The sequence below is a fragment of the Acyrthosiphon pisum genome, chromosome A1 (genome assembly GCF_005508785.2).
Source record: "Acyrthosiphon pisum isolate AL4f chromosome A1, pea_aphid_22Mar2018_4r6ur, whole genome shotgun sequence".
Taxonomy (NCBI): Eukaryota; Metazoa; Arthropoda; class Insecta; order Hemiptera; family Aphididae; genus Acyrthosiphon; species Acyrthosiphon pisum.
The window spans coordinates 49,805,616-49,815,540 of NC_042494.1; the positions used below are offsets into that span (position 1 = coordinate 49,805,616).

The 9,925-nt window shown below is 32.9% G+C and overlaps 1 protein-coding gene across 2 annotated transcripts in view; it reads right to left on the reverse strand.

Moving 5' to 3' along the window:
- LOC100306981 (glycoprotein hormone-alpha2-like) overlaps positions 1 to 5,063 on the reverse strand; it is a 65,547-nt gene extending 60,484 nt beyond the window's left edge. The window contains exons 1-2 of one of the 2 annotated variants that reach the window (XM_029487219.1): positions 4,918 to 5,063; positions 4,712 to 4,794 (exon numbers count right to left, since the gene is read on the reverse strand). The gene's annotated coding sequence lies outside the window, so the exon portion shown is untranslated. The remainder of the gene's footprint in view (positions 1 to 4,711; positions 4,795 to 4,917) is intronic. The other variant, XM_029487218.1, reaches the window with a different exon arrangement.
- Between the last annotated feature and the right edge of the window lie 4,862 nt (positions 5,064 to 9,925).

A 9,925-nucleotide genomic window follows, 5' to 3' on the forward strand; every position in this document is an offset into this window, starting at 1 on the left:
AATGATAAAATAATCACCCGGTATATAATTGACGTTAACAAAAACTTTTTATTGGACTCTTTATTTTGTTATGCAACCTTTTCTAGACCAAGCGCTATTGATGCTAAAAATTTGATTTTTTTGCAAAATAATTATTTTGAATTTAAATTTATGAGACTATGTAAAATCTTTTAATATAAATGTATACATCATTGACAAAAGATAACTTTTTTATTTTGTAAGAAATTTATATGTACTTAGTTATTTGAAAGAAAAAAATTAAAAAATATAATACATAATAATTTTTTATTTTATAATATCAACAACATTTTTTGTTCAAAATCAATCAATGGGACTTTTAAGTCCATAGGAATAAGATACTGAAATTAAATACTAAACGCACATTTTATCATATATCAATTATTCGAATTAGTTCATTAGATGTTTACAATCATAAGAACATCGATTTAGGTATAGTGATTAGCAATGGGTTTTCATGCGGTAGTTATTTTTAGAAAAATGGTAAATAATACTTAAACAAATATTATGTTTCTCTTGTAATATTATGTATACAGCGTTATCTATTGGTGTGTCGTAAATTGATTTTGTATAAAATCATTATTTCTGTAGCATTGATGTGTGCTTTTTTTATGGATTTAACTAAAATTTGTATTGTATTAAATTATATTGTACATCATCATATTACCATGAATGTAAAAGCATAATATTCTGTATCCGACAAATCTTAATCAGATGGTATATATATGTACCCAAACAGTGTCTACGAAAAACGATAACGTCGATAACCACTGATTAGAACTCACGTGGTATGGTATATTTGGATTTATAGGTGAGTTATGAATTATAATACTTCTTTCCTAAGATATAACTACGGTAATACGTTGCCCATAACTCATAAGTTATAACATAATAAAATATTATATCAATAAGTTATTGTCTTACGTGGTGCATTGACGTAGATATACCGTGAGGCGTGAGTCATATTATACTAACATCTATTTGTCAGTTTAATAATAATTTAAAATCTCAGAATAATGTTTGAGCAATTCAATAAAAAGAAAATTTAATAAAAAAAACGTGTCGAAGACATAACTACTATTGATAGTTTACATACATTTATGGATATAACTAATTCATCTACAAGCGCACAATCGCCCAGTAATTATAAACTTTTAATAAGAATTTGTTACAAATTATTTCAAAAGTGATGACTAGAGATCGAGAAACTTGCGTATTTTTTCAGAAATTAAATAGACTAAATCATTTTGGTAAATGGATGTAAGATTTAAAAGTGCATATTTTAGTAATATTTTGATTTTTTTTTTTTATAAATGCACAACAGATAATGCTGAAAAATGTACTAACAAAATTCACTGGAACTGTAAAATTTGCTGAATTCTGTGATAATATGATAATTCTGAGGTATAGTTATGTTTAATTGATAAAAATGACATATTCAACCCAGGTTAGCCACCAAACTTAAATACATTAAAGATATGCAAATGTCGCATGCGTTTCAAAATGTGAAACGTGTATACACATTTTTATTCAATGCCTGTTACAAACTACAACTCTAGTGAAAGGACTTTCATCGTTGAAAAGAATAAAAATAATATATTACGATCATCAGTGAGCCGAAAATGATAATACAGCAAACCTAGCCGACTTTTGACGATATTATTGATAATTTTTCAGAACAGAAAGCGAGAAAAATGTTATGAACGCCACGAATTGAGATATAATGGACTGAAAGCGAGCAGCTTATCAGTGTCCGCAAACGTATGTACAAAAGACAAAGTGTGGGGGGTCGCAATTGGGACCCAGAGGTTACAAGTTACAACGCCATCTGTATAAAACCCGGACTAAGATACAAAATGTGAAGCCTAATAAGACCACCAGAAGCGCTGAAAATATTGGGTCCTCAGTGTTCTTATCTCGTGTGGAACCTTTTGGTGGCCGTCCCCCGACCCCCACCGACTATGTCGTTTTCAGTCCATTATATCTTAGTCCATGGTGAACACTGTGATACAATTTGACTTGAAAACATTTAACTTTATAATACAAGTATTATTAAAATAAAAATATAGATTGTTTTTTTTTTTAAACTTAAACTTTTTAGCATGTATAATTTCAATATAAAGAATATTACGTTATAAAGCGTACTTAAAAATGTGTCCTTGTACATTAAACAATTATGTTGTTAACAATACAGTTGTATTTAATGATTCAGGGGCACAACATTTTAAATTTTACTTAGTAAATCTTTTATTAATCCCAACAGACAAATGCGTCTCAGATCATCCAACCCCACAACTCAGACTTATAAAACGTCAATTCAAAATGTAAAAAAAAAAAGTCGTAAGTTATAAATTATAATATATCACAACTGACATGTGTATATTATAGTAATATAGGATGACCGCGGCCAAACTAACTGGTAGAGGAAAAAATATATCTATAAAAAGGTTTTGTTTCCATTGGGTCACGGGTTCTATCGTTGCGGTCCGTTAATTAAAGCCCAACGTTAACCGTTACTGTTAAAACCATTCCCATACGAATAATAAGACGTGTCCAACCACACGTATGATAGTTAGGTACAGAAATAGTCCAGGAATATCATATCTGTATTAAAATATACAAGGGCAAACATCGTATAGACCTGTCGGAAAAAATATGTATTATTTTAAAATTTCAACCCGTTTGAGCCAATTATTATTTAGGTAGGAAAATTATCAATCTGTATTAATAATATTAATTATTGGATAGTTGGTTTGGCACAACAACAAATTAATTATTTCTTTCATCGTTAGAAAAAGAAGCAATATTCAACATCCCAAACGGATAGGAACTTCAATAAGAAGTTTAGGATATCATTTTTGTTTATACATAATTATATACCTATTTATATTATTAAATGTTTAAGTACATCTGTGGCTGATTACGCGGATGATAAGGTTCTAATTTCAATCAATGCTGACCCTCTCATTGCCTCTGAAAATTTACAAAATCATGTATACTTGATGGAAAACTAGTTCCCCAATTGGCGTTTTAAAGTCAATCCAAACAAATCAATACATACAACCTTTACTCTCCGACTCACCCCCTGCCCCAGCGTCACCTTATACGGAACCCCAATCACCTCCTCATCTAAAATCAAGTACCTGGGCCTCTCACATCAAATCCAAAAGGCTGACTTTAAATAACCGACTAAGAATACTGAAAACTTTGCTTCATAATAATAAACACTCATCTCTAAACGTCAAACTCCTCATCTATAAATTCCTACTTAAACCTGTCTGGCTCTACGGGATTCAGCTATGGGGAAATGCTAAAAAGTCCAACCTAAATAAAATTCAAACGTTCCAAAATATCGCCTTAAGGAAACTCTTGAATGCCTCTCCTTATGTATCAAATCTCTCACTCCACAAAGTTCTAAATATAAAAACGCTTAACGATGAAGCCAATGCTTACTATAAACGGTTTCACACCAGAACAAACTATCACAAAAATCCTTTAATCAAGAACCTAGTGTCTCTTACCATACCCGGTAACCCACCAAGGAGCCTAAAGCGTAAGTGGTGCCAAGATCTTTTATTTTAATTTAATCTAATTTAATTTAACCTTAATTAATAACTAACATAATTAACCAACATGCAAACTCTCCTTTCATAAGAGTCACCAATGGGTGACTTCTTTCTTCATCTTTATCATGTCATAGTTTACTCTGAGCCTATGTGCTTATTGTGTCATCTGATACAGATTGTATATTACTTATTTATAATAAAAAAAAAAAAAATGTTTAAATACGCATGCTAATATGCACATATTACCTCAAATCTCAATCGATTTTACTCAAAAACGTTCTTCGTTATGGACAAGATTATAAAAATGTAATGTAATAATAAAATTATATTAATCCTCTCTGGTGTTGAAAATTGATTTAAATATTTTTCATGGATTGGCCTCTATATATATACGCCCATCTGAATTTGACTATGGATTTACTCCGTTCATCATTTCGATTTCCCAGTACGTTTAACTAATTGAAGAATAATCCATTTAATTCTTATAATGTTCGAAGTCTCGTGTGGTAATAATATAACAGAGCGTATGAGCACAGGGTGGCGGCAGCCCCCCTCCTGCATGCGTCTCCCACAGCGCCTCCGATCCGCCCACCGACCAATGGACAAAAACTTACGGAGTGATGCGTAGGTAGTATAACTCTATATAAGCGCACTGAACCGACGGGCGTATTAAATGTGATATATATTATGATCGTTTAGTGATATCAACATCGTGTACGAATCTTTTAGTTTATTTTTCATACTATTTAAATAATTGTATGACATCTATATAAAGTGTAAAAATGCAAAACGATGTCGTTCATTCATACTACAACATCATTTTCTATGGTCCGGTCGGCTGCCAACACCATACTCGATATTATCATGTTATTATATTAGAACGCTGCGCATAGACGAAAGCTATGATATATAGATGGGTTTAAATTACAATACACATACGACGATACAACTATATATATTATCATGACAATAACAATTACAACGTGTACAACAAGAACAATATAACAGTGATGAAAAATGACTACTATCACTATGTCGATTATATAATTATAATATATATATATTACATGCTAAGTATCTATACAATATTATTATCGTATCTGCATGATAGCCACTTTGGTACCTACCTAATCAAAATTGTACTGTCACGAGACAGTACAACAGGTTGCGAAGATTCGTGTATTTTCGATACGAAATTCCAAGCCGACCACTTCCGCATAGTAATATAATATATTAATTAAAAATATGTATAATGTGGTATGCATTTTATGATTGCAACCTAATATTAAATATTATATTATAATATGTTATACCACGTTTTGACATCACTCACCTCTCGTGTCAGGCGACCACTTGCCGACCGACGACTTCGATTAATGAACGAGTGGCACGTGCTTGTAGACGACGATGACGACGACGACTGTACCAGCGACACACTGACTGGCGTTCCCCCCGCGCTGAACACGGTACTGAGCGACCCCGTGGCGAACGCGGCGTGTGGACGATCTTTTCGCCACCCGCGCCACCCCTCCATTCATCGGTCGGTGTTTTTTTTCCGCGCCGTCTGGCGAGACAATCACTCCGGCGTTCTTACACGATAACAGTATCGTCACGAGAAATAATTTTATTGCCAAACATACACAGGTAATAATAATATTACTTTGCCCGTAACAGGTACCTATTATAATAATAATATATTATAGTGTCTGTATATAGACTATAGTCTTTTATAGTTATGTCAAGCCGCTGTAGAGACCAGATCTGTTATGCGTGAAATTGCGTTACCTACATTATATTTTTCTTTGATATTTATAAATAAAATAATAACATAACCAGGGCTAGGATTATAAATTAGTAGAATATGCATTTCATTTTCACAAAATAAGTATGCGATAAAAATATAATAAAATATATGATTAGTTTACCAGTATTTTCCACACTATCGTTAGGTGAAAGAGAAGGCGTTATCCATACAGTTTTAAAACAAATCGAATACGTTTATTTTTATATTTTATACGCCAAAGCTAAATCATTTTTTATTTGTCTTACTTTTAAATAAATGCATAACATTATGATCTATACGTTTTTACATTGTTTTTTTTTGTCAAAGACAAAGTCACTGATTTTATGGAATTGAAATGATTAGAAGAGTACTCAACCTGACGTGGCATTTAGCTTTTTACACTGCTTTCGTTTAAATATATCATAAAATAAAAATATTCATTTTATGTGTTTTTACTTAAAATATGCAATAATAGGTACCTACGCATTATAAAAAAAATATGTAAAATAAAATATAGATGGTTGTGTAAAGAGACGATTTCACAGCCAATTTGTGGACATTGCTAACCAAATCTGTAAAAGCACTCTTAAAAACAATAACACATAAATCCTAGCCTAAATATGACCTACAGTAATTCTGATTATAATTGTTGGTTTAAAAAAAAATTATCGCATATTTATAAGTTGCATATTTGATAAAATAATTTAAAACTAAAATTTCTATATTATATTGTATGACCATGATTAGATTTTATTTACTTATCTATTATTATATCTTAAACATGGAGATTTGTTATACATAAATGAATCAAATTACCTTTAGAGGACCAGATTTTGACGATTTTGGTGTCTATTTGAATGGTTCCCTTGATGGTTCAGATTCACCCAATTGGACCCGGTAGGTCCAACCCGGAGAGTTGCTTGAACAGGGATTTTGAGATTTCCGTTGGATGCTATTTGTTATAGGAGAAATATAATTAGTAGAAATTTGTATATTTTTTTTTTGTATATTGATTAACTAACTTGTATACTAGTTAATCGGGCATATCAGGTACAATTATGTATCAAATCGAAATTACCAAGGTGGCTAAGTTGCACTTATAGCCGATCATTGGCGTGTCAAAAATCTACCGCGGGTGGATTGCCTACTTGATATGCTGTCCAACGTTACCAGGGTAGCTGAGTTGAACTTACTGCAGCGAGTTACACCCAAAAGGAGTTGAACAATCATAATTTTTAAGAGTTGTCATTTTTTACGAGCAATGAAGTGCTCCGAATCAACAATGTTTAAATAAAACTCCTTTGTACAAAAAATATTTTTTTTTAAACTGTGGGGGAGCGTACTGTAGGTTTTAAACACGTGAGTTTTTAGTTTGGTAGAATTTTCAAGTAGGAACACCTACCTGGAACACGGGAGAATGGGGGTCTCCCATCTTCCATGCCATGGATTGTTAAGGTTATTTACTTTTCTTCTTGCATTTCAATAATACAGTTAAGATGACACGGCGGGCTGGATAGGCTATTTAGCTACATATATGCCACCGTCGCGGCTTAGCATAACTGCAGTCATATAACTCATAAGTCATAACCCAATCATTAATTAGCGCAGACCAAATTACGAGTTACGCGCCGGGTTCCTCCATGTGTGGATTATTTGCTGTCGAAAAAATATTCGTCCGATCGCGTAAAACCATATTGGGTACCCAGAGCTGTTCTAAGGCTTGGGCGAGCCGCACCCATGCTCCGGGACCCGCGCCTTGGACTCCTCATTTGGGCCCTGCGCTCACGCAATTAAAAAATCCTAATTTTTCTGTACATACAACGATTTATATATTATACTACAAAAATAGCTTTAATTTTTATTTGGCGATATTATATTATTAATTAAATGTAATTAAATTAAATTAATGTACAATTATACGAAATACTTGTACAGTTGTACAGTAAACACTATGGTAATAAAAGTGAATAGTCTTCTATAATAATATAATATAATGTACTAAGCAAGTAAAGCCCTGGGAGCAACAACAAAACATCTCCAATTAATACAATTTTTTTGTTCGTTTAAGTACCTAGCCACTATATAGCCAATGACAAATTGTTAAAATCAAATTTATATGATTTCAAAACAAAAAATAAAACTTGGAGATGTCTATAATTATTTATAATATATATAGTACATACTACATGGTAGTAAAAATTAGGAATCATATAAATATTTAAATTTATATTCAATGTAATTGTAAATACAAAAAATGTACCATCATGTTAAGGCTGAAGCCCCCCCCCCCACCAATTGCACGTATTATTATTACTTAAAAAAAAATATATTTATCAAGTTTCAACTGTCAACTATAGTAAGCAATACATACATTTCATATACGTCTTACCAGAATTAATTCAAATTTGAAATAATATTGTATTTGCATACCAATTTTCTTAAAATTATCTGTAATTTTTCGGTAAAAGTATGAACTTTAAATGCTTATAAAAAATCACCATGATGCCGCCTATGTATCGTTAATATTTTAGCTATAATAAAAACATATGTATTACATTTTTAAGCTTTTTGACCAGGTAAATAATTTTTTATTAACATTAATAGAAAAAAAAATTTAATTAATCAAATACAATTCAAGTGAGGACAGTATAACCAAATTGGTTACCAAACAATTTTAATAAATTTTATTTTTTTTTCTCCAATTATTTTAAAAGCACTGAGCATTTTCAATTTCGACCTCCTAAAAGTACCAACTAGATCCAATTTCCTTCCAAAAACATACATCGGGCATCGAAGTTTATGATCAGAGAATTTTTTCTACCAGAAAAGTTGAAAAGTTACAAACATTTTAAAATACCTTAAATAAACATCCGAAATTATTAGACAGGACAAAATAAAAATAAAATTTAACAATTTTCAAGCCCCCCCCCCCCTCCATTGAAAAATCCTGCGTACGCCACTGATAAAAATCCTATATACTTATGTTTACATTTTTTTGGGGAGAAGTTACGGGAATGTAATTGCCTTTGTGCGAAAATTTGTTACATTTTTTTTATTAGGCACGACTATAAGAGTTATGCCCCGGGCCCTGTTGATTGTAGGGACAGCCTTGTGGGTACCGTTGAAATAGACAGGTGCGACTGAGCGTTCTACGTCGTAAGTACGTGTCACGTAATATACTGATTAACTGATATATATTATGCACTGTTATAATAATAATAACAGTTATATACTTATATCAAATAAACGACGATAACAATGTACATTATATTGTATTGTAAGAGGTAGCAGCCGTAATGAGATTTAGTTACGGGATATAAATATATAATGTATAAATCGTACATACCTACAGTGTGCAGGAATCCTTAGGAGAGAATCTCACGGAAGTGTGCAGATGGATATAATATTATTATATTGTATTCACTGTGCGAATTTTATTGTCATAATTATTATATACGATGATATTATTATGGCGCAATGCTCATTGTTTCGTAAAGCCCGTCTTCGAATTTATGTATATACGCTATAAAAGTCGATCCCCGCGATATGGTGCTATGATGGAAATACAGAGCGGCTCGAAATTCGGTTTATTATTATAATATTATTGTATATTACATCGTATTGCCAAATAACGACGACGTACAATTATTATTATACGTCACGACAGGAAACGACCGTGAACCAGCGATTTTCGCGATGGCCCGATCGTTCGTCGTGGCACTATAGGGATCGGGTATAAGCCGTAGGTCACCGTGTGCGGTGCGAAAACGGTTCTTTGCAGCGATCGGTGGGCGGACGAATGGCTTTTATAATATTATAATAATATTACATGGGTATGTACTTATCTCCTACCGTAGGAGTCGTACGCGTCGTACGCCATGGTGTATACTTTATATATTATGGTCGTCGACGGGACCCGCGGGCCGCGGGACACCAATTTCCGCACCAGACGAAAAACCGGAAACGTGGAACTATCGTCGACCGTCTTGTAAAAGTATATAATATTATACACGCAACTGCAGGTACAGTGTGTCGCAGCTATAACCGCCTATAGGGCTATTGTATACAGGGACGGCGCGAGGGGGGGCAATCGGGGCAGTTGCCCCGGGCCCCGCGATTTTAAAATTATAATTAAGGCCCCGCAGTTCTGAAATGATTTATACTGTTCAGAGATTTTACTGAATTTCCAAAATTGTATTTATTGAAATCATAATACGTAATAATTTATTTTTCCATAAAACAGTTTTAATTGTCTTTATACCGTGAATCGGATGCGGTATGATTATTTTTAGACGTCAGTCACAACGTCCTTATCGGTGGTGTCGGCGGCCGGGAAGTCTGTCCGATGGTACGTGTTTCATTGTATTCTTACGTAGAAGGTACCTACTTCTTTTAATACTTTTATATACATTTCGGTTTTATCCGATAATCAATATAATATTATTACACCACCAGCACAGAGTAGACAAAAGTAGACCACTGTCCACTAGTGAGTAGTGACACTAGTGTGTGTGCTGCATGTTGCTGTGTGTGCATAGGCGCACATAGTAGGGTGCTT